The 26,865-nt window shown below is 42.5% G+C and overlaps 1 long non-coding RNA gene across 2 annotated transcripts; it reads right to left on the bottom strand.

The window, feature by feature from the left end:
• Window positions 1–931: 931 nt before the first annotated feature.
• On the bottom strand, window positions 932–26,199 carry LOC148053361 (uncharacterized). 2 transcript variants are annotated; one of them, XR_015708969.1, is made up of 3 exons: window positions 26,070–26,199; window positions 7,114–7,246; window positions 932–978 (listed from the first exon to the last, which is right to left on the bottom strand). It is a non-coding gene; the product is annotated as an uncharacterized LOC148053361 (long non-coding RNA). The 2 variants fall into 2 exon arrangements; XR_015708968.1 differs by lacking the exon at window positions 932–978 and adding an exon at window positions 4,908–5,168.
• Window positions 26,200–26,865: the final 666 nt, after the last annotated feature.

Below are 26,865 nucleotides of genomic sequence, written 5' to 3'. Positions count from 1 at the left end.
ATAAATTAGGCTAAAAGACATGTTAAATAGTTGCAGTTCTTGCTGGTAGATAATTATTTCAAGTTCTGTGTGATCTCCAGGAAAAGGGAACTATGTGAATTCAAAGCGTTACTCATTAAGTAGTATGCAAAGGTTAATATAGTGAGGAGGATATTAAGGTCAAAGCTGAACCTTCATTTAGGTTTTATGTTTTTATTTAGATTTACTAAACATTCTACCTTGCATTCTACAGAGAAAAGGACAGAGCCTCATAAAAGTTAACATGTCTTTTAAGGTTTCTACTACCAGCAAAAGAAGAAGAGGCAAGATAGCATCTGCTTTCAAAACACATCACTTCCAATATTTGGATGTGATTTTGTATTCAACCAAAGCAAAAAAAAGGAGATCATTTGATGAAAAGGTTCAACAGAATTTAAATGCAAATTGTGTAAGAGCACAAAATGTTTTCTGCCTTCCATATGCAGTGGTAGCAGCAGGCTAACACTGATGCATTTAAATGTATTCAAAATGTATAATTTGCATTTTCCCCCAAAGTTTTAGAATATACACACAGCTCTCGAAAGGGGCTTTTAAACTGAGATTTATGTAGGATTCACAAAACACGCTCTTAAAAGAGCACAGTTTAAGAACTAAAAAATTTTGTGCAGAAATTTCCAAATAACCAAAATTCTGTTCTGTGAGGCACTAAATGCCATTACATGCTAACATCACTGCATGTAAAAACACTCAGGTAGGAAGCAGTTGTCATCTTGCATGGTTTAAGGAGATGCAGTAATGATCAGGTTTGCAACAGGGTTTGTATTTTTTAATGCAGGTATATGCAACAGCATTTAGTGTTTCTGCAGTGGGCCACATCCCAGCATGGTCAGGTCCTAATTCAACACAATTCATAATAACGTACCTGAGTGTTATTATCTAGCAGAACACATCAGTGCAAGCCAACCTTCAGTCCTACCAAACTCCGCAGGTCTCCGTCACCTGTTTAGAGCCAAGCGCAGGCTAAGGTGGTGTATTCGGGATCAGGGACACCCTTCCTCACCCGATATGGCTGGGGTAGGTCCTGCAGCAAAAGGCTGGGACCCCCTTTGGCCAACCACCGAAGGCAGTCAGGAATGCAGGGCAGCCCGTGCCCTTGGCAGAGCTGCCGTGGCAGCCTGGGGAGTGGCGGGGCCCCACCAGGGACAGGGGCAGGAGTGGCTGGGGGCTGTGGGGCAGCGAGGCAGCAGAGAGGCTGCCCCACACCTGGTGCAGCCCCACCAGCTCAGAGCCAGATGCGATTGGCTTTCCTGGGACTGCAGGAGGTTTTCCACAAATCGACAAGAGCAAAGGAAACAAAGCACACGGTTTCATCTTAATTGCAACACACGATACAAGAAAAAGCTTTTTCATTTTAAAGGTGTGTAACTAATTCTTGGCTAAAACATTTTTCTGAACTGGAGCTGCTCCCAAAGTAATGCCCCACAGTAGCAGTTTTAAGTCATAAAGAATCCAAGGTCTTGCTAAAGTTTAAAAAAAAAAGTAGGGGCAAAGCAGTGTCACTGGGCTGAAATTCCTTTGACAGATGTAAAGGTCTTGATGACAGTTATTTTCCAGGTCTGCAGCTCAGCAATCATGCCTCTGAACGGTTTCCCACGTGAAGTGTTTGAAGAAGCGGTCGACGTGTGACTGATCTCTAAGGCTCACCGCCTGGCCTTCCTTAAGGATGAGGCAGAGGCAGAAGGAAAGGTGATGCTGATAAGGGAATCTGAACCAAATGTTGTCACGTTCTAGAGATGGTTAGATGCCCTTGCTGTGACTTATTACACAACCTGAGAGTGGAAAAGGAAAACCTAGGATGAAATGTAGCCACAAGAGGGGGAGATCCTTTTTAATCAAAGAGCAAAAGCCAAGAGAGAAATTGTTGTTGATGCTTAAGATCGGGTTGGGCATTAGAGCATTCTCTGTGCTGTGGGATAGATGTGATGCTGCAGTAAATCTTCCCCCAAATCAGGCCTCCTGTGATCTGCATTTATATCTTCACAAGCTGCTGATTCTATAAAAAAGCTTGTCTTTAATAAAGAACAGGACAATGCATTTAAAAGGCATTTTTGATCAATCTGATTTGTTTCAGATTTTACCTTTTTCCTTGCATACATTAATGAATGAAAGCTTTGAAGCCTAATGTACGTAACAGAATTAACAGACTTAAATTTGAAACCCTCTCTAAACTTCAAGAAAAATATTTGTGTATTTGCTTATAAGAAAAATTATTGGTTCATATATTTCACATATGCAATACACAGCTTAAAGAAAGTGCAACCTTACTCCTATATCTGCACTTTCTTTTAAAAAGAGAGTTACCTGTAGCCATGTTCCTAATCTTGGGATTAGATGCATTTTTTGTGTATCACCCTACGATTTGACTATGATGATGGAGTATTTAGCTCAACAGAAAAGATAAGGGAACGTGGTATTCTGGAGGAGTTCTTTAGTCAAAACACTCCAGTTCACTCAAAAGTGCTTTCACATCTATAAAACACTCTTGTTAAAAGTAGCAGCAAAAAAAGTCTGCTGCTATGGAAATTGCTGATTTGTCACATGAAATACAGACACAAAAGATCAGCTTGTACATGATCTGTCATGCATGACCACTGCTGCATGGCTTAATTTGCGGTATAAATACAGACGTTACATTAAGTATAACTTCTCAAGATGTCCGCCATTTAGTCTCTCATTAAAAAGCACCTTCTGGACTGTTTTGTTACCACAGAAACTAGTACAAGTTTTTCCACTGATTTCAGGACAGGCAGTGTCACCCCTTACATCCACCTTCCCACAGATCCAAGGAGAGGCAAGAGCAGACTCCCTACTGGTGTTACTAGCTCTGTAGCTTAGAAAAAGTATGAGTCAATGCTGTTCTGGGAAAGGAGTGTCATTCTTAATATTAGTCATGGCTTATGAAATAACTAAAGTATCCTCAGGTTTTTCAAAAACTTTTTTACCAAGTGTGAAGACCCTGAAGCAAGGATTTCAGGTTTTAAAGTGTTATCATTATCTATTTTTATGTATGTATTATTTGTAAATATGCATTATTGTATGTGTTGATACAACAAATTGGTGTGCAAGTGCAAGAGAAAGTGCAAATTTTCCTAGTGCAAGGGAAAAACTGACAATCTCCTTAACCGGGTGCCACGCTTCTCTCTAGCCTCAATACCTATCACATACAGCTTGGATTTGTTTCGCCTCTGGATGCCAAGGTGGCTAGTAATTATTCCCCAGCTTACTAGTTAATTGATAAAATCCTGACTGAGGATGGCAGCTAAGATGCCATGCAGAAACACCGGTCACGAACGCATACCCCAGATGTCAAAGGGATCCTAAGAAGCCTTTCAGAGTATGAAGGAGGATTTTGCCTAGACTGGATTTTAAGCCCTGTTCAATAGCTATCTCTTCTAGTTCCCCATGTTCAAAATGGGTTTGGTACAGCACAAGTCTGCAACGATTGGTGAGGCACCCAGCTGTCGCTGAAGTTAGCTAGTAATCTAGGGAGCAGCCTGGGGCCAGGCAGACCTCGCTGGGGACACCAGCCAAGGAGAGGCAGCAGCTCTGCTGTGACAGCCTTGGCAACCTGTTGCTCTTTTCTGAGGTGGCTGAATAGCCATTTTAAAGTCTGGCCTTTATCAGGTCTGCGATTGTCTAAGTAAATTCCTGGGTGATTACAATGAACAGAAGAAGATCCATAGTCTGGGAAAGATCAACATATGGGCTCTACCTGTTACCACACTTCTATAGCTCCAGAGGAACAACGATGAGGCTGAGGTTTTACCACAATGTAAATTGTTGGTTTGGGTGTCCCAGAAATGTATGTCTGGAGGCAGCCAGGTGGTTAGTGCTGCTTTGCGAGCAGCTGAGGCAAGTGCTGCGTGGAGCTGAGATGACTGAGATCAGCAGGAATTTGGGTTGGGAGCATGGCTGTGACAAAGAGGCTCTATGGCTTGAAGTTTCCCATCCCTTTGCCACAGGATCGTGACTCACCATGTCAAGGAAGAGGAAGGAAGAGGGCAACAAAGGGACAGAGATTAAAAACAAAATCCTTCCCCGTTGGTTCCTACCTCCCTCGGTGTTTTACCTCAGCAGTTTGAGAAACGTATCTTTTTTTATCTCCTTCCTCAAGCCTGGGGAATTTTAAAGGCTATCCATGTGCTACCTTCTTTTACTCTCCTGTTTCCCTTCATCTCAAGCGCTTGCCCTCTCCTAACTCTGGGCACATTTGTATCGCAGGCGCTGGCAGACGAGGACAGCTGCCTTCAGCACATCCTCATTTCACCCCTGTGCTGCCCTTCGCCAGGTTCTCACACCACCCCCACCCCCCACCCCCATCCCCGTCCCTTTGCTGGCAGCCTCACCAGGGTCTGAGCAGCTCATCTCTGACTTTGGGGCCAAAATACACTGGGAACACAGTGAAGGGTGCTGCCTTTTGCTTTATTTCAGTTGCACAAATAAGCAGGAAGCTTTACAACAGAGTGCTGCGGCACAGATACTTAGTTTGTAAACTCCTGCCCCATGTTTGTACAGTGCCTTGCCCATCAGGAGGTCCAGCCCATAATAATAACCATACCGAGACCCATATGGACATTGTAAAATAAGTCTGCGTGCAGAATGAAGATACTGGAGCTGTAGAAAATGTTATATTGCTTCGAGAGATGAGCTGGGCAGCTTGTGTAGCTCCTTGTGCGATGAGCAGAGTGAAGTCCCTGCCCAGATGTCAGGAGGGTCTGACTGAAGTGTGAGTTCAGCAAGGAGAAGCTAAGAAGGACGCAGCAACATATGACAGCAGGGCGCTGCAAAAGCACTGCTCATAAATGCACACCAAGTGGTTTTTACCCTCTGTCTCACAGCTGCCAGCTCATTTAGGTATATGGCTTCATTCTGCTCTATTAAATCAAGGCTTCACTTTTCCTTTTGCCAGGAAGACAAGCTCAGCATTGTTTTTTCCTCAGACATGCTATCCAGCTGTCTTTCTGGTTACTTGACATAGTCTTATTTCCACAGTCACTACATTTAGCAAGGACGTATCAGCCCCATTTTACAGGTGTGAACGTGAGGCACAGAGTACGCTGAGAGACATCACCACGCAAGGAGCTTTGTTCTGTTTCACCAGCTCTCTTCAATCTGTTAGACTGCTCGTCCTAAAAGCAAGAGGGGATGCTAAACTTCAGAGGCGGTGGGCAGGGAAGGGAGCAAGAAAAGAGGAGAAGAAAGGAAGTTGTGGCATTGACTGAATGCTGATTGCTTGCCATGCTTTGCTGTGTGTTAGCTTTTATTTAGAGGAAGCTACCAAGGCTGTCAGTCCAGACTGTCAGAAAGTGATGGAAAAAAGTGCATGATAATCTACAGGGGAAAAAAACCTCAGTCAAAAGGTCACTGATGGAATCACTCCAAGTGAACACACACGGTTCACTCCGCATCCCCCACAATTTATACCATAAATGGGTACAAGACTCATTTCCCATGCACATCCCTTCAGCAGAGACTGTGGGCAGAGGAAGGGGGGGACTTGCTCTCCTCTCTCTGCCTCTTGCAGTGTTTTCCTTTGCCTTCCTTCTTCTCCCAGTTTATGCAGGTAAGTCCTGCTGTGTCCTCACCTTGCTAAAGGGTTAGATCCTGCTCTGCCCTTTCAACTGCTGGTTCAGCCTTCACTTTTGGGGGGCACATTATGCTGTAGCCTGGTCTACAGTTGTCGCTAGCTATAGATTTGCCTCCAGCGCAGCAGAGTATTTTAGCTGCTGGGCTTGCAAAAGGCGTGCACGGTGAGCGTGTCAGCAGCTCCTCCAATCGCTGCTGAAAGATGAATCTGAGCTAGCTGGCCCCAATACATCAGATGCCAAGACCGCGGGGAGGAGCTGGGAGAGATGAAAGAAGGAGACGAAAAAGTGGGAGGGAAGATTTGCTGTTTCTGTGGAGACCAAGACTTTACTAAAACTCAGGTTTTTGCATCCCTGACCCCAAGGTGACCTGCTGACCTCTCCTCCCAGCCTGACTCCAGCCCAGCTGTTTCTCCTGAAGGAAAGGGGCCAGGCTCACCTCCTGCTCTCTGCTTGACAGCGTGTCCAGGCAGACTCCTTCCTGCCAGAGTAAATACAATTAAAAGAGCAGCACGCACCTAATACCAAAGAGGTCAACAGGATAGGTGCCCCAGAAAGCCCCAGTGTGACAACACCATCATAACAAGTAAATAACTGCACATGTGCTACTCTTTTGAGTTTGCCGACCACATAGGTAATAATTGTTGGATGTTGCTTGTTCTCCACACATATGTAAAAAACTGTAAAATAAAGATCGGAAGCAACCTATGAGGTTATGAATCCAGCTTCCAAAAGATGTTTGCTAATCACTTTCCTAGTCAAAAGGCCCCAATAAAAAAAGTTGTGGCAGCATGCAGCACGAAGGCTAAGGCAGCATGCACTAGCAGAGAAGAGAGAGATGTACGACTAGCTCCTGACAGGAAGAATTTATTTGAGAGGAAGAAGCAATATTTAAAAATCAGTAGAGAAATATTCCTGTCCACAGCCAGGACAAAACAACTACAATTATGTGTGCTCGTATTAGGAAGGAACAGTGGTTCCATTGCTAAAGTCCTTCCTCAGGCAAGAGATCAAAGCAAATTACACCCATAAGAAGAATTTCTACAATGCCTCACTAATTAAATAGCAGTTGGTTCGTGTAACACTGAAATCAAAAAACATGTAAACAAACCTTGAGACAGGATTGAATATTTTCCATGCAGACATGAGCCTGAACAAACTCTATCTTGCACTGCGCCTGACTTTTGGAGAAGTTTGAATCCAGAGATGAATCCAATTTTTGTGCTCCAGATGCACCTCCACTTAATATTAACAAAAGCCAAATCCTTAGCAAGCAAAATACAGTAGCTTGAAGGAAACTGCAGAACACAACCAATGACTGATGACAAAATGTAAAATGAGTTCAACTTCAGTGATGTTTCAAAACTAAAAATGAGACTGACTGGTGTCACATACTTTGATGCAAGTAAGTGTATACATTCAGTACTTTTTAAGCTCTTGTAGGGAAGAAAAGGAATGAGTATTACATTAACAAAACGAATAGCAGTACCTTCCAGTATGACTAAAGGTTCCCAGGCAAGTGGCAAGGCAGCAGGTAAGACCAGCAGCATCCTTCTTTCATCCTCCCGTCCAAGTGAATTTACCTCCCAGTGGATGAGTGCTGCAACATATGTGGTGCTGGTCTGTTCAGAAAGGCACAAAATAATAACTAGAGCTTAGCACAACTTTTTATAGAAACACTGCTGAATGTCTAGGAGCCTTGACTCTGTGACACCTACAAATGTCTTCCATCTGACAGAGGCAGAGCCTGTGTTTTGAGGGGGCTATCCCTGCAGCCGCATGTGTTCACCTAAATAAAAAAAATGATACCTAAAAAGAGGCAGCTGGGGATTTCTTGGCTCTTTTCCATTGCAAGTCTCTAATGGGAACTTGTAGCATCTCTGCTTTCCATTACCAATTTCTTCTTGTTGATTGAAGGATTACCTGCAATGCCTCTGTCCATCAGAGACCCAGCTGAGAACACTGGGAGTGTTTCCCCTCCTTCATGGCAAAGATCTCTCTTCCCCCAAATCAGCTTCTGCTTTGTATATGTCAGTGTTGCTCTGGCTGTGTCTCCTCCAGTAAATGCAGCAAGGCTAGGGAAAAGACTTAAGCACTGGCCCACAGCTGCCTCTACCATTTGGCTGTCGGCAGGCTCCTGGGAGCAGCGCCAACGGCTGCCTCCTAGCCCACTTGCATTGCTTAGGCACAGTTTTCAAGTGCCAAGCACCATTTTCCCACAGCAGAGGTAGCCCTGTAACCTCCCATCCCTCCCAGTCACTGTCCCTTCCCCATATTCAAGGACCATCCCCCCGCATCCCCAATTCCTTTCCTGCTAACCAGGGTCTGCACATATACACACAGCGTGTTACCACATCCATTGCTATTCCTGTTTTTTCCCTTTGAATCATAATCCTGGAGCCCTGCATCTCGAGAGAGCCAAGTTTCTCTCAGAAAAAAGATTTACAAAATGAAAATTTCTTTCTCAAGAGCTCATCCGCTTAGTCCCCACCTGCACTCCTAATCCTACTGGTGACATCAGGGGGAATGGGCAGACATTTAAATTTTCAGTAAAAGGCAAAAGTGATGGCTCTCATATTCATTTTCTACAGCCACACACATCTGATCCCAAAAGAGCAAAAGAGAAGTTTAAAAAAAAAAAAAAGAGAATAAACAGAAAAAATAGCTAAAACCCCTGCACACCCAGAAATATGACAAAATCACACTATTTCTGAAGCGAACACTTCTGAGTTTCCTGTAACAACAAACTGGATACACAGTTCAAGTACCCTTTGGATGTGGTAACTGGGAGCTGGGACAAGCAGTCAAACGTTTGGCGTGGACGTGGCCTCTTGCCAAGGGCAGGGTAGGGGACTCGCAGGGGCGATACTTTCTCCCTCCAAAGGCAGAGCGCCAGGAAAGCCCATCTCCCTCCCAGGGAGCCAGGGTGGCCACAGAGCTGGCCTGGCTTCACAGGCAGCCTGAAAAATCCTCTCGTCCGTTAGGTTTCCCCCCCGAAAGGACATTCCTTTCCCAGCTCACCTCTGCCAAGCGCTTCCCTCTCGGGGCAGCTCAGAGCTCTGCTCCCTACCACAGACATCTGCAGATGGCTCTTCTGCAGACACCTACTTCTAACCAGCTTAACCTGTGCAGACTTTTGCTTCGCTGCAAAAGGACATCGCTCTCAATTACACGTTTGAAAAGTCCTTGCACACATACGCACACATTCGCATATACACTCACACCCACACATTCACACCCACGGCGGGGCGGGGGAGGCACCAGCAGTAGCCTGAGGACAAGTATATTCAGCACCGGCTTAAAGCGTAACTCCACTGCATCCCTCATTTTATGAATAAAAGCTGAGCAGCAAAATGTCTTGGGAGTAGAAGCCACAGGGCTGTTATAGCTTTAACAGACCCCGAGTCCTTATCTCAAGCTGAGAGAGTGATTTCATGGCAATAATGTGTTTAAAGTGTTGCTGATTGCTTCCTATTTCTTCCTAGCAAATGACTTTTACACCTTTCTACTGTTGCTTTTATATGAGCTGCTATGGCAATTACTCTGTGGGAGGCTGTGTAAACATCACACAGACCCTTTTATCTGATTACTAAGGGCCATGGAAGACACTCCTGAGACCTGATAAAAAGTATTTTCATACGTTTTTCCCCTTCCTTGAAAAAAAGAAAATTGTTACTAAGTTGCTACCAGAGTTTCCTCTATTCTTACAGAACGCATTCAAGTGTACTTCCAACAGAGACTGACTGATCCCTGTAAGTAGCCTCTTTGAAGGGAGCTTCAATAAATTAATAAATAAAATTATTGAAGGGTCCAGGAGGCAAGGAATTGCCCCTTCTCTGCTAAAAGAGGAATTTCTCTGATAAAATTATTTCAAATCAAGTTGACTCTTTCAGAATAACCAGGGGTACACAGTGATTAGGGCTAATCAGAGGAATCTCCTTCCAGTTCATCCTTTTATTCTCAAGTGCCAGCGCTAGGTGTCAGCTATCCATTTCTCCTGTCCCTGCTAGGAGCAGGTTGATGCAATGATGTTTGGAGTCTGACCAAGGTGCTTTGTGTGTTTGACCAGGGCTCCAGCTCAAGGATCTGGTTTGGCCCATGAAAGTTTTGTGCTTTATCCCAACTTCAAAGTTTCTGCATTCTCCGCTCTGCATCTCTGGGAGATCTGAGCCCTGTCAGATCACCCCTGAAGCCCAAGCACCACCACACAATCACATCTCTGTCAGATTAACCAGAGCACACACCACGGAGTCTATGCCAGTTTTAGGCTTTTTTCTGCCAGTTTTATTCTGACTTTAAGAGGACTTAAAATAGCCGAACCAGCACAGAGTTAGAGTAGCACAGGAAGATAACACAAAACCTGGCATAAATCCTGCTGGTACAAAGTCAGGTTGTCAATGTTTTTTAGCACATTTATGCTGATGATGTGAGTTCATTCTTGATCAGTGTTTTGTATCGTGTGACCACAGTAGGTTTTTTCCTTACCAAGAAAATCATCGTATTATTCAATGAAGAGTGAGAAAGACGCTCTGATAGCAATTAGTAGCAAGAGAATGACATTAGCAATCAGTAGCAAGAGAATTAAACCTTACAGGATGATTAACTTAACAATTAACTATTGCAGCTAGGATTGTGATGCATTGTAATCCCTGAGTGTCAGTTGTTTGGGGGATTTGATAATCTAACTATAACTTGTATAAAAAGAATGATTAAACTCCTACACGCTCACCAGCAGATTATATTCCTTTCTCTGATTTAATGTAGCATAGTCTAATATAAGTAATATGATATTTCTTTCCTCAGTATTCCATATGAATGAGATGTTTTAAACGTCCTATGGATGAAAGCACCAAAACGCAAAAGAAAGATTCATAAAACTTTTACCTGTAGGCAAAATGGGGAAAACATTCCTCGGTGATGTTATCTCAGATTCTTAATTGTTGTTTTCCATTTTGTATATATTTTGTGTTATTATCCCATTTTACAGTCTCTGAATTCATATTTACTTTGGGACAAAGGTAAATTTGGAAGTCAGTATATCAGGTCGTATTAGTCTTCCAGAGCCATGCCAGACTGCCATGCCAGTCCTTCTGCTGCTCATCCACCCCTACTGATACACCATTAATAATACACAATGACAGCTTCTTATATTAGCCCCCCATAATAAGTTACGGGTTGTTCTTTTCAGTGTTTAAAATGTGTTATCAATACTAGCAGAGAACAGGACTCCAGTAGGTAGAGAATCAAACTCATATTCAATAAAGGGAATAAAGGACGTTATGCGTATCCTTACCAACACATAGAGTTCTCTCCTCATTTCTACTTGCACTTCTGGGCAGTGAAACAACTCCCTAGCTTTAAGAGGAGAGCAGGTACTCATCAATAGGCTCTACGACATCTGTTGAAAGACGTGCTGTGTGCAGCATGATGTCAAACAGAGGGAGCGTGGGCTCGTTAGGAAGTTATGAAAGGAGCTTCCTTGTTCCTTGGACTGAAAGCCCATTTCTGGCTCCAGGTGGTAAAAACATTAAAATAAGACTGATTGTGCATTATTCTCACTGCTTATTTCACACAAGCAGGAACTGGTCTGGTACAAGAAGTATCTGTCAAGTAAGTGAAATGAGATAAGCAAGACTAACACAGTATTATGCACTTAGCATAACAGTAACTCCTGTAACATTATCTAGATGGCTACATAAATTGCTCTTAAGTACTCTAAGTGTTGTTACGTGCATTTTCTTTACAAATAGGCTTCGTAACATTGTTCTTCCCGGCCTTTGCACACCTGTGTACATGCTCCTTCAGCCCTTAGAAAGGGAGAACTGTAACTGCACAAAACAACAGCTGAAATGATAATTCACAATAGTACTAAGTGAAGCAAAAGTCTTCTGAGATCTATTTGCTGTATACGTCCATGGGTATATGAAAATACAATGCAATACTGCCCTCTATTAAATGAACATTCATTTGCCCAATATAAGCTGGATAGTGGAAAATCCTGATTCAAGCCCCAAGATTTGTGTGAGGATACTGCTCAGACCAAACAAAGAGGAAACTGTTGTACAGTATCTGATGTTCATTTGCAACCCAACACGGAGCTAACTAATTCATCACTGTTCCTTAACGTTATCAAATTCAATCCTAAAGCCTCACTTGGCGTGAATGGTGGCACTATTCCACCACAAAAACTTGTTTCAGATAAAAAAAAATACACACTGTGTCAGTGTCTTGTCAAAGCTGCTTCCCAAGTACAATCCCCTTCAAACCATTTTATACAAAGGAAACTATTTCTGACCTGTTTAAGTGGAAGAGGAGGAGTACTTTTAGAAAAACCCCCACCTCCCCAGCTAGCTTTAGCAATTTGACTGCCATCTGGTGTGGTCTTACAGCTCCTAGAGAGAGAGGCGCAGAGCCCCTAACCTGCCTTACCCACACTGGGTCCCCTTCTGTCCCCACTTCCCATCGAGGGACCTTAGAGAGAAGAAGATCCTCATGAGGGGTTCCCCTCGGTTGCCTGCCCCTAGACACAGAGATATGCTGAAGCCCCTCAGGACACTGAAGACAGAGCAGGAGGCTGGTAGGCGGGAGCTGTGCTCTCTGGGCCAGCAGTGGGAGCACCCTGGCTGGCACTGAACATCAGTGCCCATGGAGGTGGTCATCTGCTAGTCCCAGGGACAAGCCGGGGACAACACGGGCAGGGACACTTCCCACAAGGCAGTAAGGAAGGGTTTGGCTGTACAAACACAAGCTATGCCATGCCACTTACTTCCAAGGGCAGACAGCAGTCCCTGGTCTGTTTTATTTACTGGTGCAGGTGTAACCCTCAACTTCAACGGTGACATTTCTTGAAGAACTGCATGGTCTACCCAAAGGGAGTGAAATAATAGATACCAAATTGTATCTTACTGTGATACATTAATATTATCACAGCTTACTATGAAATAAATATCCCAATGTTAATTCTCCAGCCTTCTCCTATCACATCTGCATAATCACAAATCTCTCCTTAAAAAAAGAAAACAAAACACACACACAGAGAACTAAAATTTGTCCAATATTTCTGTCTAAGCTATTTCTCTCACTTCTCAAAGATGTTTAGGATTTTCTGTTGCTTGCTTGCCCATCTCTAGCTGTCCCTTCAGAAGCTCTGGGAATTCGTGGGACAGTAACCCCTGAGAGGTTATTGTCCCCAGGGATCTCCCCACCTCTGCACCCAGCCTGCCTCAGCTGCCATCCACCTCACAGCCTAAGCCAATTTGGGTTAACAGAGCTGACTGGGAGCAGCCGAAGAGTGGCCATATCACCTGTCCTGCCATCCCTCAAAGAAGGGAAGTCACTTCTAACCTAAGAGTGGATGTAGGGAATGGTCGTTGGACTTGGGCTCCTACATTACCGCTGTCAAAACTTGACCCCAAATCTGGAGCATGCTGCGTAGCCACTCACTGCAATGTGAGGAGACTTGGATTTCTGTGTTCTTAGTGGTTTGATTTTGGTTCCTTGCTGAAACCGACATTTTAACAAGTTTGTCTCTGGAAGCCTTTGAATTTATTATCCTTATAATGTTTGTTCCTAAAATGGCCTGTTGCAGGAAACACTTAATATTTCACATTCCTTTTGTATGTGGTAACATATAAACTTCATGCCTATAATTCTGTTCTTTAGAGTAATTGTAAACCATTACATTTTCTTTCACTCTCCCATTTCTCTATTATTGACCAGATAGCAATGGCTATAACCAAAAATTTGCAAGGAACATGGTGAAATGTAGATGACAACCAGTATAGCCAGTCACGTTGCTCCTCGTGTGTCCTTCTAGTCTATGCTCCTCTTCCATTTGAAAATAAGAAGGTGTTGTTCTTTTTTTTTTTTTTTATAGATTATTTTGTTAGGTCTGATGAAATGATAGAGTGATTGCATACAGTCTGTGAACACTTTCCACTGAGACCCCAGGAACTATATGGTCTCTAAATTAGCCATTCTAGGAGATATTTCTCTTATTTTCTACTTCTACAGAAAAACTACAAATCTGAGAATATAAGAGGTAATAACAAATTATTTTCTTGTTTCGTGTTATGTTCAGTGTAACAAATTCTCCGATCTAAAAGCAGCTGCTGTAACATTTTATACCACTTTCTGCTCGGGTACTTTTCAATTTACTAACTTCAATGTAAGACTTTGTTTTCAGTTTCATGATAGAAATTTGCCGTGTGTTACATGTAAATTTATTTCCCATTGTGTAAGAATTTTTATAAGTTTATTCTCTTAGTGTAGCCATCTTCCTCCTGGAGGGATTCATGAGACTACATATTTCTAGTCCCTGTAGTCAAAATTATTAGTTCTCTGTCATCTTTAGTCACCTGATTTCTCACTGCATAATTGTTCAGTACAGCTGCCAAAATAGGAGCATTTTCCATATTTCTATGTTTACTTACATTCTCTTGTCCCAGTTTTCTCAGGAATGTAAAATCATCCTATAAATCTTTATCTACTGAGTATTACAAAGTCATCACATGCTTTTAAACTGGACCACAGGCAAATGAGAGGTACCTGTCGCACAGAATGACCAAGTTAGTGGCATTCCTTGGAGGAACAACGCTTCATTTTGATTTAGGAAAGGAAAACATAGCAAAGTATTCAATCTACGTATCAATCAAAATGACAACACGATCCTTACCTTTATGTAAATGAAGAAACTCCCTAATTGTATATTCAGTGCTATTCCCCTTTGCGTATCGAAAGGGCTTATCAGTTGAGAAAAATGTTTTCTTTCAAAGGCACAAACTGTAGAGGACTCAGACAATGTGGCAGTATATCTGGCAGCAGACAACATAATACCTATTGTTCTTAAACCTTTTTGAAATATAAATGAAATCCAGCAGAAAATTAGAAACCCGTCTGACTTCACTCATCATCAGTGGTTTCATATAACCAAGCAACAGTCAAAGGCTGAATCCCACCCCTGGAAAGAAATACCAGTTACCAGTATATTGCCTTGAGGCAATTCCACTCCTAGCAAAATGCAAAGTTCCCCCAACTGCAATGATGAAAGGTCACAGCAAGTGAGGTTACAGAGAACAGACAAAGAAACTAACTCTTAACTAAAAGAGATGAGGTGGGAATAAAGGAACTAAGAGCAAGTGACAACTTCTCTCTTATGAGTACAAACTACACAGGTGCCTTACTTGCCTTTCTTCATTGGAAAGAAGAGGTGGAGGGTGAGCTGGGAGGGTTGGAAATTGTGTATTAACAGTAAATGAGTTTTTCCCTAGAGTGTAGAGAGTTTTGGGCAGTGCACAACCAACACAGTGACCTTTGTGTCATCATTCCAGTCGGCTCAGATCGACTCTTGGGCTGCTCTAAACTATATCAGAAGCTGGAGCCTGTAGGCTTAGGGAAGCACTAAGTTTCTGCAAAGCCTCCTACCTCCATGTTTGCTCTTTACCTCTTCAGCAATCCAGTTCAGTCTATACAAGCTTTTTTGTCTGCTCCTACAGTGCCTCTGACATGTTCAAGCAGGAGATGACAGCCATCACAGCAGCATGTGCCATTTTGTGATGGAATCCGTGTTCACAGACCTTTGCAATTATATTATAGACCCTCGTCTGTTCAGTGTTTAATTTGCAAAACATTGTTCAAATGCAGAGACATATTACATGACTCGTACCACATGATACAGCAACTTTAGCATCCTACAGTAAGAGCTCCTCTGAGATGGTCCTCGACACATTGCCCTGAACATTTACTAAGCTGTCAATAATCTGTATTTCACCACTGTCCTGATTTCTTTTGCAGCTTTTTCCTTCTGTGTCTTATATTTTTGGTAACCTAGGCCAGTAACATATTACTGAACCTTATATTCAGAGGAGCCTTCAGTGTCCTGTCCTTAAATCTGGACAGGAGCAGAACTGACTGGCAGTACAGTCCCAGTTACCCTGCCCTGCTGTTGTGTGGCTGGTGTAGAACAGGAAAGTTAACCTCTAGCAGGATAACTCTGAGCCTTCTTTGTTGGAGTTTATCAAAGACACCAGTTTTTGAAGTGTAAGAATCAGCCTCTCACAGAAATGAGTGCTTTCCAAATTATTTATATGCTAGTATAACATTTTCAAATGGGTTAATAACAAGTTACTTCTTGCAGGACCTTCACCATAAGCTTTCACTATGTTTCTGATTGCACAGCTCTGTTAATCAATTTTATGCAACTAATGTTCCTGATCTACTGCTCAAATGTGCCCTGTAGAGTTCATATGATCTGCTGTAAGCCTGATTGATAGTATATTTCTTAAATTAGTTTGCCTTAGAGGGGAAAAGATTAGGGCCCTGTAGACCCTTGAGTACCTACTTTTAGGTCTTTGCCAGAAGACATATCTCTTTTATCTCTCTTGCAGAGAAAATTTCTCTCATTTTGTAACACTGGAGGTAATACTTCAAAGCTATCCACTGTAAATTGAACGACAGAAATTTGAATAGTATTTAGTTCATGGCAGCCCTGTTATTGGCTCCAGGGAGGAGAACAAATTCTGATATGATCATGGTGCAGCTTTTCTTTGCGCTAAATCTGGGTCTGCCTCAGAGGATGTACTGATTTAGTTACTTCCACTGTTATTACTTTTGGCATAATGTGCAACAGGTTTTATAGCCCAGAATGCTTAGTGCTTTATCTCTGTGTTGAATTTTAAGTTTGCATGGAGATGCAAAATATGAACGGTCACAGATATTTTCTATGGTCAATAAGGTAGAGAGATCTAACCATATTATGTGGTGCTTTCTGGAACCGATTCTCTCCTGCAGGAAACCCCCAGTATTTTAAAGAACCATTTCACTAAAGTTACATTAGCATAAAAAGATGCAAAAGAGAAGTGAGTATTTGACTGTATTTTTGCATAAGGCTCCTCATTATCTAGTTCATTTGCAGCTTAATACATAAGTCCTCTGCGGAATAGCAAACATTTATATATTGCTCTTTTTTTTTTTTCCCAGAGTTTCTCTAAAAATCTCTGCCGCAATCCTATTCATGTAAATCTCTATACAGGCACTTTGGAGAAAACAATGCCCCCAAAACAAAACAAAAAACTCAGACCAAAAACTGTTTTCTCTGCCCCCATGACTTGAAAAGCAGAATTTGTCCCAAATACAAAGCAGTCAAAACCACATCTACAGTCTTAATTAAGTAGCTGTGCTGTGTTTTTTACAAATTTACCAACTGTAGAAGCTGCAAACATCCACTGTAGAAACAAATAAAATGCATTTTAAACCATATTTATAACTACCTCAGAGTAAGCAAATTACTTTTGAAGGTTGATACTTAGTTCTGTACTACTCATTTTAGCTTCCTGTAAATTTTAAATCATTTTTAAGATGGGAATTTACTGTTTATGATTAATATCAAAATTTCATCTCTTTCACCAGGATGTCCCTCACTTTTGGCAACTCTATTGGAAAGCCAACCCATCTTAATTTAAACACCTCAAGTGACAAACTAAGAGTCTGTCATGGTAATGGACAGCCTATGAGGTACACTCATTACATGCCTGTGGATTGTGAAATAGTGAGATAGCAGCCTTCCTCATTAGTGGGAATACTAAATATATTGCTCTGCTACCAGCCTGGGACCCTGAGAAACCAAGTCCAAAATTTTAACTGTTTGAAGTCTGGCATCCCTTTCTTTCTGCAGCTGGCTTTCTTGATATCCTATCATGGAACTATGCTCAACTGGCAAGAATTAGTAGTATTAACTATTAACCCCAAGCATCTGATAAAGTTTTCCAATAAACAGATGTTATATTCAAGACTCCATCTTATCTTATCTTGAGATATCTAATATTATGAAGGAATCCCAGATTTCCCTAATGTATTTATTATTCCAAAAGATATGTATTATTTCCCAGGAAAACACAAATTCTATTGCATAACTTTTACTCCACAAAACACTGTTACGGTATTAGAAAGCCTTTTCGAAATTTTTTGCTCTGAACTGTTCTGTGCCAGCCTGGATGTGAAAGCTGTAGTGAGTAGACCTTGTTCTGCTACTGGTACACCACAGTGACCCAAGAGTATTGTAAAAGTGCCCCAAAGTCCCTGCTTCTGGGCTCTCCGCAGGGGTAGGTGGCAGAGACTTCAGGAGGACACTGCAGCCAAAATAGTTTTATTCAGTACTATTGTAGACTGAATAAAAGAAAATTTGTAAACTAAAGCAGAATATTTTACTTATGGATCCATTTATGTTTAAACTGTTTCTGTTCACTAGTAGCTATCAAAACTGGTTACGTCCTTCTACTTTTCGTGTTTCGATTAGATTTTCATTACAAAATTGACTCTAATGACTATGTTTAGTATCAGGAATTAAACAAAAATCAATATGTTTAAGATCATATGAGATCAGATGAGGTGAGAGAATACCCCCAGGTTTAAAATTTATTTATTCTCATTTAGTACCTTGTTTCCTTCACAGATTTGCCTTATTGTATACAAGATAGCTTTACTCTTAAATATTTTTACACTCCTATACTTCTGTGTTGGCACATAGTTTTTTTATCCAGCATTATGTGAGGGTTTCTGGCACGCAGTTGCAAGGTACATATCCTCATAGATGCAGTTTTGTCCATCCAGACCACTGACCACATGTGGAAAGTAAAGCACAGTCTTAACAAGAGGGAAGTTCTCTTAGTCCCAGTCAATAATGCATCCCTTACTCTACATAAACTAGCCATTCCCTTTCAGAACCCCAAATAAAGCTGTCAATTCAATACTAAGAATGAATAAAAAGCAACAATGAAGAAAGGAACACAAAATACCCCCAATTTCACTTTTTTGCCCTTGTCTCCATGGCAAGTTCTCTGACACTCTCAGATCTTGTTTGCATTTCCCCATTGGAACAGGCTTTGCTATCTGCACCTGTATCTACACAAATCTTCCACAAATGTTGCCAATTTACTGGTGTGCTGGGTTTTTTGCCTGTTAATCACATATGCGCCCTTACAATGGGTCTTATTAGACTGACACCTACTACCACAGTTCCCCCTGAGCCAGGGCAAACATCAGAATCTCATCCCATTCAATACTGGATGACTTGCAGTGTTTCCTAACTTAGCTTCATACCTTGGCATGTTTGGACACCCCAGTCATTTGTCCTAGTTTTTCAGTCCTAAAGCTGACTCTGGCATCATGCATCGTATTTTGGGTAATCCAAAAAAAAGAGCTTTCTAGTGCCAAGGCTACTTTGAAGACAACTAGTTGTGGAAACCTTCACTGAAAATCTAGACACCTGCAAACACGCTGTCTTGTTACTAGCTTTCACGCTCTTCCCTGATGCATTTTATGTACTTTCCTACAAAGGCTCTTAAGGCTTTCCATGCTTCACACTCATGTTTTCTTAAGGCTCTCTTCAAAAGGAAAAGGTATAGGAACTTACTTTAAAATTTAAGACGAAAGCCATGTCTGCCCAGTGTGGCCGAATCTGGTGTCTTTGAGAAGGCACCACAAGGATATCCCTTCTAGTGCATTGGGATGGTGAAAAACATAAAGGTGGAGCATGATGTTTTATTCCATTGCATGCAGGTTCTTATGGCACACTCATTACTGCAATATCTACACCTTGGAATAATGCATTTAATGTGGTGAGTGTACTTCAGTCATCCTGGTCTGCTTTTTTTCTCATCTTCTCCCTTAAGGGACAAGAATCTACAAGGAAGTAGCTTTTTTGATTAGCTTTGGGAAGGTGGGAAAAGTTATCCTTTTTCCTTTAACATACCTACTGTTGTCTGTGTAAAAGAGAGCAGAACAGAAATGCATTTGAGGCAAAAAACATGGTGATATGGACTTCAGATTTTGGGAAAGTTTAATATAGACTCTCTGATTTGACCCCGAAGAAATGTATTTTTGTCTCACAAACAATATTTTTTTCTCTTTATGCAAACTGTTCTGTTGTGTCAGAGGATTTATGAGATAAAACATTAAACTTCTCCTGGGTGAAGCTCACTTTAAATCTCAAAAAACAGCCCCAAACCTTCCATTGGTTTTGAAATGCTATAGAAAGTCAGCATAGAGAGATCAGGGTGCCCACACATGCCATGGCTGCTGGAGAAATGCACTCAGCACTGGTTGAGGTACAATGCTGGATTTTCAAGCCCAGCTAAATTGTATTCACATCATCAAGGGCAGGCTCCCCAGAGCAGAAGAAGGGTCCAAGGCAAGGTGCAGAGAGTTGAGCAAGCATGACAGAAGGCTGCCATGGATGAACATTGTGATCCTGACTGAGCCTGAGCACAAAAACGAAGCACACAGAGACAGAAGCTGGGACAGGCCACTTGGGAGGATAGAGACATTGACTGTGCATGTAGGGATGGAATAAGGAGAGCCAAAGCTCATCTGGAGTTGAAGCTAGCAAGGGGAGTGGAGGACAACAGGAAAGGTTTCCTCTGTAACTACATTGGCAGCAAGAGGGAGGCTAAGGATAGTGTGGACCCATTGCTCAGTGGGGTCGGGAATCTAGTGGGAAGGGAAAGGTGCACCTCTATGCCTTTTTTGCCTCAGTTTTCACTTGTCCTCAGACCTCACGGGTCCCAGAGTCTGCTGGCAGAGTCTGCGGGAGTGAGGCCATACCTACAGGAGACAAGGACAGAGCTAGGGATCACTTAACTACTTGGACGTGCACAAGCCCATGGTACCAGCTGGAATGCATCCAAGAGTGCCAGAAGACCTGGCTGGTGTCATTGTGAGGCTGGTCTACATAATTTTCAAAAGTTCGTGGCACCTGGGGGAAGCTCCTCAGGACTGGAAAAAGGCAACATCACACTCATCTTTGAGAAGGGCAAGAACGAGGATGCAGGGAATTGAAGGCTGGTCAGCCTCACCCCAGCCCCTGGGAAGGTGATGGAGCAGATTGTTTTAGAAACCATTCCAAACACATGAAGGACAAGAAGGCGATTGGGAGCAGCAAACATGGGTTTGCCAAGGGCTAATCATGCCTGGCCAGGCTCTATGCTTTCTGTGATGACATGCTGTGGACAAGGGTAGGACAGTGAATGTCATATATGTTGACTTCAGCTAGGTCTTTGACACAGTCTCCCTTAGTTTCATTACCAAGCTACAAGTGGATGATAAGGTGGGTGAAAAATTGTCTGGACTGCCAGTCTCAAAGCTGTGATCCGGGGTGCAAAGTCCAGCTGGGGTCTACTGTTTAATATCTTCCTTAACAATCTGGATGATGGAACTACATGCACTCGCAGTAAGGTTGAATGAGGGGGTCAGTATGCTGGAGAGCAGGGATGTTATCTGGAGCGACATGAACAAGCTGAAAAACTGGCTGACAGGAACCTCATGAAGTTCAACAAAAGCAAGTGCAAAGTTTTACATTTGGGCTGGAATAACCCCACACACCAGTACAGACTTGGGGCTGACTGGGACACAGCTCCACAGAAAAGTCTTTTCAGTGAAAGTTTAGGTATCAGGTTTTAGGTTCAGCAAAGGACTCCAAGAGCTTTCTGAATGGTAGGCTGTGGATCAATCAGTGTAGGAAAGCTGGCCTGAACTGAGATTCACCAGGAGAGTTTTTGAGCAGTGTTCATTATCAGATATTTATTATTCAAGATTAAGGCTTTCACTCGCTTACATGAACATAACAAGTACTTAGATGAATAGGAGCAGTCTACCTCTCAGCAAACAGAAACCAGTCTATGTCTTCGCATTAATATCTCTATACTGCATGTTTAGAAAGATAAAGGAAAGTTTGCAGGCAAATGCCCTGCTCACTTCCAAGCTCTTTTAATGATCTCTCCCAAACACATCTCTCTGCTCTCTTCTGGTCAGTGTTGCTAGAACTTGACCAGACTTTCCCCTATAGAGAAACACAAAAGCTCTATACTCTGGTCTTAAAGCTATTCAAGCTTACTCAAACCTATCTCAAATGTCAACAATATTTACAGAGCTATCAAGAAAAAAGTTGGGGCTGGGGCCAGCACCATGCCATGCATGCATCCCTCCCTCTGCAGGACAAGGGTTCATCCTTTGCCAGCCAGCTCTGGGTGGAGAGCACTTTGATTCTCCTTTACCAAGTCCCTATCTCCAATTAACCTACTCAATTCCCCTTCTCACTATGAAGTAGAGATGAAGGAGAAAAACTGTTTACTCTTTTTCTCTCTTCATTACAGTTGTGCTTAACAGTTGTTTCTGTGTCACCTGGAGTGCTCCCCTACCCTATCATGTTTTGAGGTGTTGATGTTGCAGCAGGACAGTGGTGTGTTAAAGACTCCTGCTGAAAACAAAAACAAAGGCAGGGGACAGAGCAGTCTATCTCTTTCCTTCCCAGAAGCTGTGCCCTGGTGGGAGAAACAGTGGAGGGAGGGAAGGTGAAATGGAAAGGGGGGAGAAGAGAGATAAACGGCAAGAGGAAAAACATGGTAAGGAGAGAAGAACCTTGCATAACCTTTGGACTTGTTAAAGCCAAGTCACATTTTTTTACAGTTGCAAGCTTCCACATCTTGCTGGGCCGTTCAGAAAAAGCTCCCACAAGAAAGAGATCTTAACTTCTAAAAAAACCCTTCATTATTACTATTGTTACATTCTGATAATTTCCAGGATTTCTGGCAGCATTCCAGTTTCTAAGGAGCCATAGAAATCCATATAAAAAATTAATAAAACAAGAAGTACATATCAGAAATTAATAAAATACTTGTTGTTTTGCCTTTTGTTTCCTTTGATAAAAGAGGTCATTAGCATCTTTCAGCTAAACAGCTTCTAGCCAGTTCCTGTGTACGAGAGCGTGCATCAGCAGCATCTCCGTGAGACTGATGAATTCATCAAAACCCCTGAAGCAGGCACACTGCACCATGGGCTGATACTGCAGACCTCCAAGCCTGCTTAGTAAAAGTTATTTTTTACATCTTGAACAGTAAGCATGCATTACAGTACTGTCTGTTAGATCAGTTAAAGGGAAAAGGCCTGATCCTATTAAAAAATAAAGCCTAGCCCTATTTCAATTGGTGAAACATTACATAAAGAAAGACAAGAGTCCCAGATTAAAAATGGCACCTTTAAAAGAGATCTTCAATGCTTATGATCTGAGGACCTGTATCCTCCAGAAAGCTGCTAACATGCAGAAAAACTGCTTATCCCTCAAGACTTTTGTAACACAACCTCTCAAAATCAACCTATTGTCCTCTCCTTCAGTCCTCTCCTTCCTCTAGAGGATCTATTTTTTTGTATAGAAATAAACGCAAAGCCATGCTGGATTTTCTTTCCTCCCCTTTTTTCTTTTTGATTATGGGCTAAAAGATTGAGAAAGTTTGGTATTTCTTTATCTATAGCTTTAAGTTTAACAGAGTGAAGCAGAAGGGAATGGGAAGCCCCAGTGAGCACAGTTCACCTTATGTAGTCTATGTGTTCGAAGAAAAAAACCGAAGCTGGAGTGCAAGAACAGTATGGCGTGCTCTCCCTGTTTGCTCTATAATATCGCAGATTTACTAACAGCACAAAGACAAAGCAGTACCATGTTATTTATAATGTCATTTCTCAAGAATGCAATGTCCCACCCTCTCCCACTCTCAGCTTTAAACTCGTTTGATGAACACCAGTTTTCCAGTAAAGACAACATGGTATTTGGCCAGAGTGGTGGAATAAGAAACATGATTCTTTTCATGTTGGACACTTGCATAATATTTCTCAACATCCAAAGTTGGGTTTATGCAGGATTACAGCAATCCTTATATTATTTATGAAAGATGACAGCATGTCGTGTGATAATGTTTAGGTTACTCATTATGCAGCCTATAATAGCCTACGTGGAGGGAAATATGAAATTTTACTTAGCAAAATGAAACCTTTAATTAGTTTCATCTGTCCAACAGTTGCTTTTTTTTTACCCAAGCAGTAAATATCTTCCAGCAGATTCACAGGGCAGAGACTTGTCTTACAGTGACAGCTAAGAAAAATGCTTATTAATGCTCTGAGCCTGCCATGTATGTCTGACACAGCCAGGTTTGTCACGCTGTTGATCTCAGATTTGCGTGAGAAAAACAGATTGCACACAACCCTTTGCAGCTTCTCCAGGCCTGCGAAGGTTTGCATGGTCTACACTGGAGAATGGCGTCCTTCTCTGGAAGAGGAAAGGAGAAAACTCTCAGCCCGTCACCATCATCTCATGTATTGCTGTTACCTTCGCCAGGGTGGGCGAGACATCCTTCCAGGGAGAGATGAGGAAACAGCAGGGAACACCACACATGAGACCTGTTGAGGTTAACATTTCCATAAAGTCTCCAGCTGACCCTCTGAGTGCTATCAATAATGTTAATCGTAGATGATCTTCTAAAGGCCGCGATATGAGGCATGGGTGTTTTTCTTTGCAGTACAACCATAAATAATTAAATACAATGTAATAAATGAGCCTGTCAGAACCAGCTGGCATAAAGTTAGACCTACTAATCTGATCTGACTGCCAAAATCAGCATGGAAGCAAGCCTCCATCTGTGAGCTGACTGCCCAAGGTGTTTCGGGGGTATGTTGTGCATGCTGGTGTCAGCTACCCAGAGCAAAGATGCTGCTCGGAGGTGCCCCAGGATGGCAGATGGATATCCCATAGGACAGAGGAGTGTGAAGGTCAGCACTTAATTGCTACCACACATGGGTACGTGCCACAAGTACAGCCTATCACTGGATTTTTTTTTCTAGATAGGATAAAATACTTCAGAAAAAGCTGACTCTCCAGTAAAAGCATTTTCTGTATGTACATACACGATTTTTTTACCTACAGGAACTCTATTAATAAAACATCTCTGGTTGTGTGAAAATTTACTCAGAGCCAGGAAGTTAAAACTACACCCTTAACTCAGAGGCTTGAGTATTTACAAAATGTGACTTTCCCCATCCTTTCATTGTGCTAAAAAAAAAAGGAAATTAATCTGCAGCTGACCAAAACACACAAAAATGTTTCATAAAAAACCTGGCATTTTTAGAAGATGACTATTGGCCACACATTGATGATGTTATTGGAGTTTTTCCTTTAAGCCCAGACATCTAATCTAAGTATTATTAACACTTAAATAATTTGTCAATTTTTTTCCTTACTAAGCCTTCTTTTTAAGATGGTTATTGGTTTGTTTCCTTTTAAATTGTGTTTCAAGTGTGATTTTTAATGAATTTTCAACAAAAAATATCTCTTTTAAAAGCCAAATACTTTTTTGGGAAATGAAAAATGTCTCTGAACAGAGACCTTGCAAACTCAAATCAGCCTCAACGCTTTCTATGCTGCATTCTCCTATTTTTGGCTGACTCCCCATTTCATTGAATCTAAAAAACCAAACAGTAAAATATGTGTTTGCTGTGTATGCATATATATACATGTGTAAAAACACAGACAAATACACACACACACACACACACACACACACACACACACACATACATACTATTTGGCCGAGACCAATTTGGAAAAACAAAAAAAGTTGCTAATGCCTGAAAATGGGGATCTCTGGTGGTAATAACTGTGTAGCTACAGTAGGCATCAGTGCTACTAGGAGTTTTCTCCCTCTGTCTATATGTGCTTAACATTCAGGAGAGTTTAGAGATGTTGTAATCCTAATCTGTCAGATTAAGATGATGAATTCTTGATAGTCTCTTCCTGCTGTAAGGGGAAGCATTCACTTTTTTACTGTGCAGTTGGATGGGGTTTTGAGAGGATCCTCCACCCTGCAGCAAGACCAGAGCTAAAATAGCTGACAAGCATTTCAGTGTTTAAATTTTTGTTGACATTTACACACCCTTGTCTCCCTCTATCTCTTTTACATGAGGAGAATAAAGAGAAGGGGATATTATCCTTGCACGTACTGATACAACATAAATATTTTGAACTTTATCACATAGATAAGGAAAAACGATCCCATTTCTGCCTCCCTTTTTACATCAAATTTTGTCAACGGCAGCTTAATTTAGCTACTGTCAAGCACACTACATAAAAAAATGCGTGTACTTTGAGGGTGGGTTATGCTTGCGTGATGTTAAAGTCAGAGCAAAAGAGCAACAGAATGAATGTGGGTACAGCTAAGGAAGCTGTGAAACTAGCTATCATCCAACACCTTTCAAGGATCTTCGCACTTGTGATCTAATCTTGGTTGCAGGACCTGTGGCTCCAGAAAGGCCTCCAACCTTGACTTTAAAGATGTCAGGAGATGGGTCCAAGCACCACATCTCTTGCTTTACTCCCTCCCCGCTGGCGGTGGGTGCCCACGGGTGCTGGGCTGCAGTGTGTGCCGGGGGACGGCGTGCCTCCGCATGCTTGCCAAGTCTCCCCACAGCCCAGTGCCAATAAATATGCCAATAAATCTGCTGCCTGCTCACGCAGGGCTGCAGGCTGGCACCCACCTCCTCCCGGCCCACGTTACGTGCTCCTAATCAGTCTTCCTGCAGGAGCAACAATACCGGATCAGACGGCGGCACATTTTTGTGCTGGGTACCTGCCTTAGTGGAGGCCTTTTCTTTTGAATTGCAGCCCGCAGCCAGCTGGACAGAGTGGCAAAGGGGCTGTCGACGCTCGGTAGGAAAGTCTGGGAGGAAGGCAGCCCCGTGCGGAGAATGGCAGGAAAGCCGCACCGCTTCCCGGTGGCTCTATCTGCTGGGAGGCAGCGCGGCGCCTGGAGCCTGCCTGCCCTTCGGGTGCTTCCCGGGATTTCCGAGTCGCAGCCACGGCTCCCGCTAACAGCCAAATATTTCACTCTGGAGACATACTACACTTCCTGATATAGGATGCACTTGCATGTCTCCCGGTGACCTTAAACACTAATAAAGGAGTCATAATATGACCTAGACAGGCCTTGAGAGCCAGCCGTAGTGCGAGTGATTTGAAGGGGAGGCTGAATGGGTGGGTGCGCTTGTCTGCTCTTTGTTCGGCAGCTTTCGTGTCGTATTCCTTTCCTTTTGATTACGCGGAGAAAGAGATTTTAAAGTACATTTGTGTTGCCCTTTTGCCAGCAGCAAAAGTTAATCCACGGTGCTGGGAGAGAAAATCTCAGTGTGCTGGCAGTCGGGGCTGACCAGCAGCTCCCATAGCCTTGCTCTTGCTCCCCCCAGCTGTGTCCTACCAAGGAAAACAGCGACGCAGTGCCAGTCCTCCTACACGGTCACTAATTCTCACTGTCTGCGCAGGCAAAAAACGATTGCGCCTGTGTATCATGGACCTTTTAAAGGCTGCTTTGCAGTTGTAAACCAAACGGAGATATCCAGCTCCTGTCCAAATCACAGACTGAAGAAATGGTGG

Source organism: Nipponia nippon, unplaced genomic scaffold (genome assembly GCF_047370975.1).
Source record: "Nipponia nippon isolate SJK-2023a ecotype South Korea unplaced genomic scaffold, ASM4737097v1 scaffold_4, whole genome shotgun sequence".
In the NCBI taxonomy this organism is placed as follows: domain Eukaryota; kingdom Metazoa; phylum Chordata; class Aves; order Pelecaniformes; family Threskiornithidae; genus Nipponia; species Nipponia nippon.
This window is presented reverse-complemented; position numbering and strand designations above follow the sequence as displayed.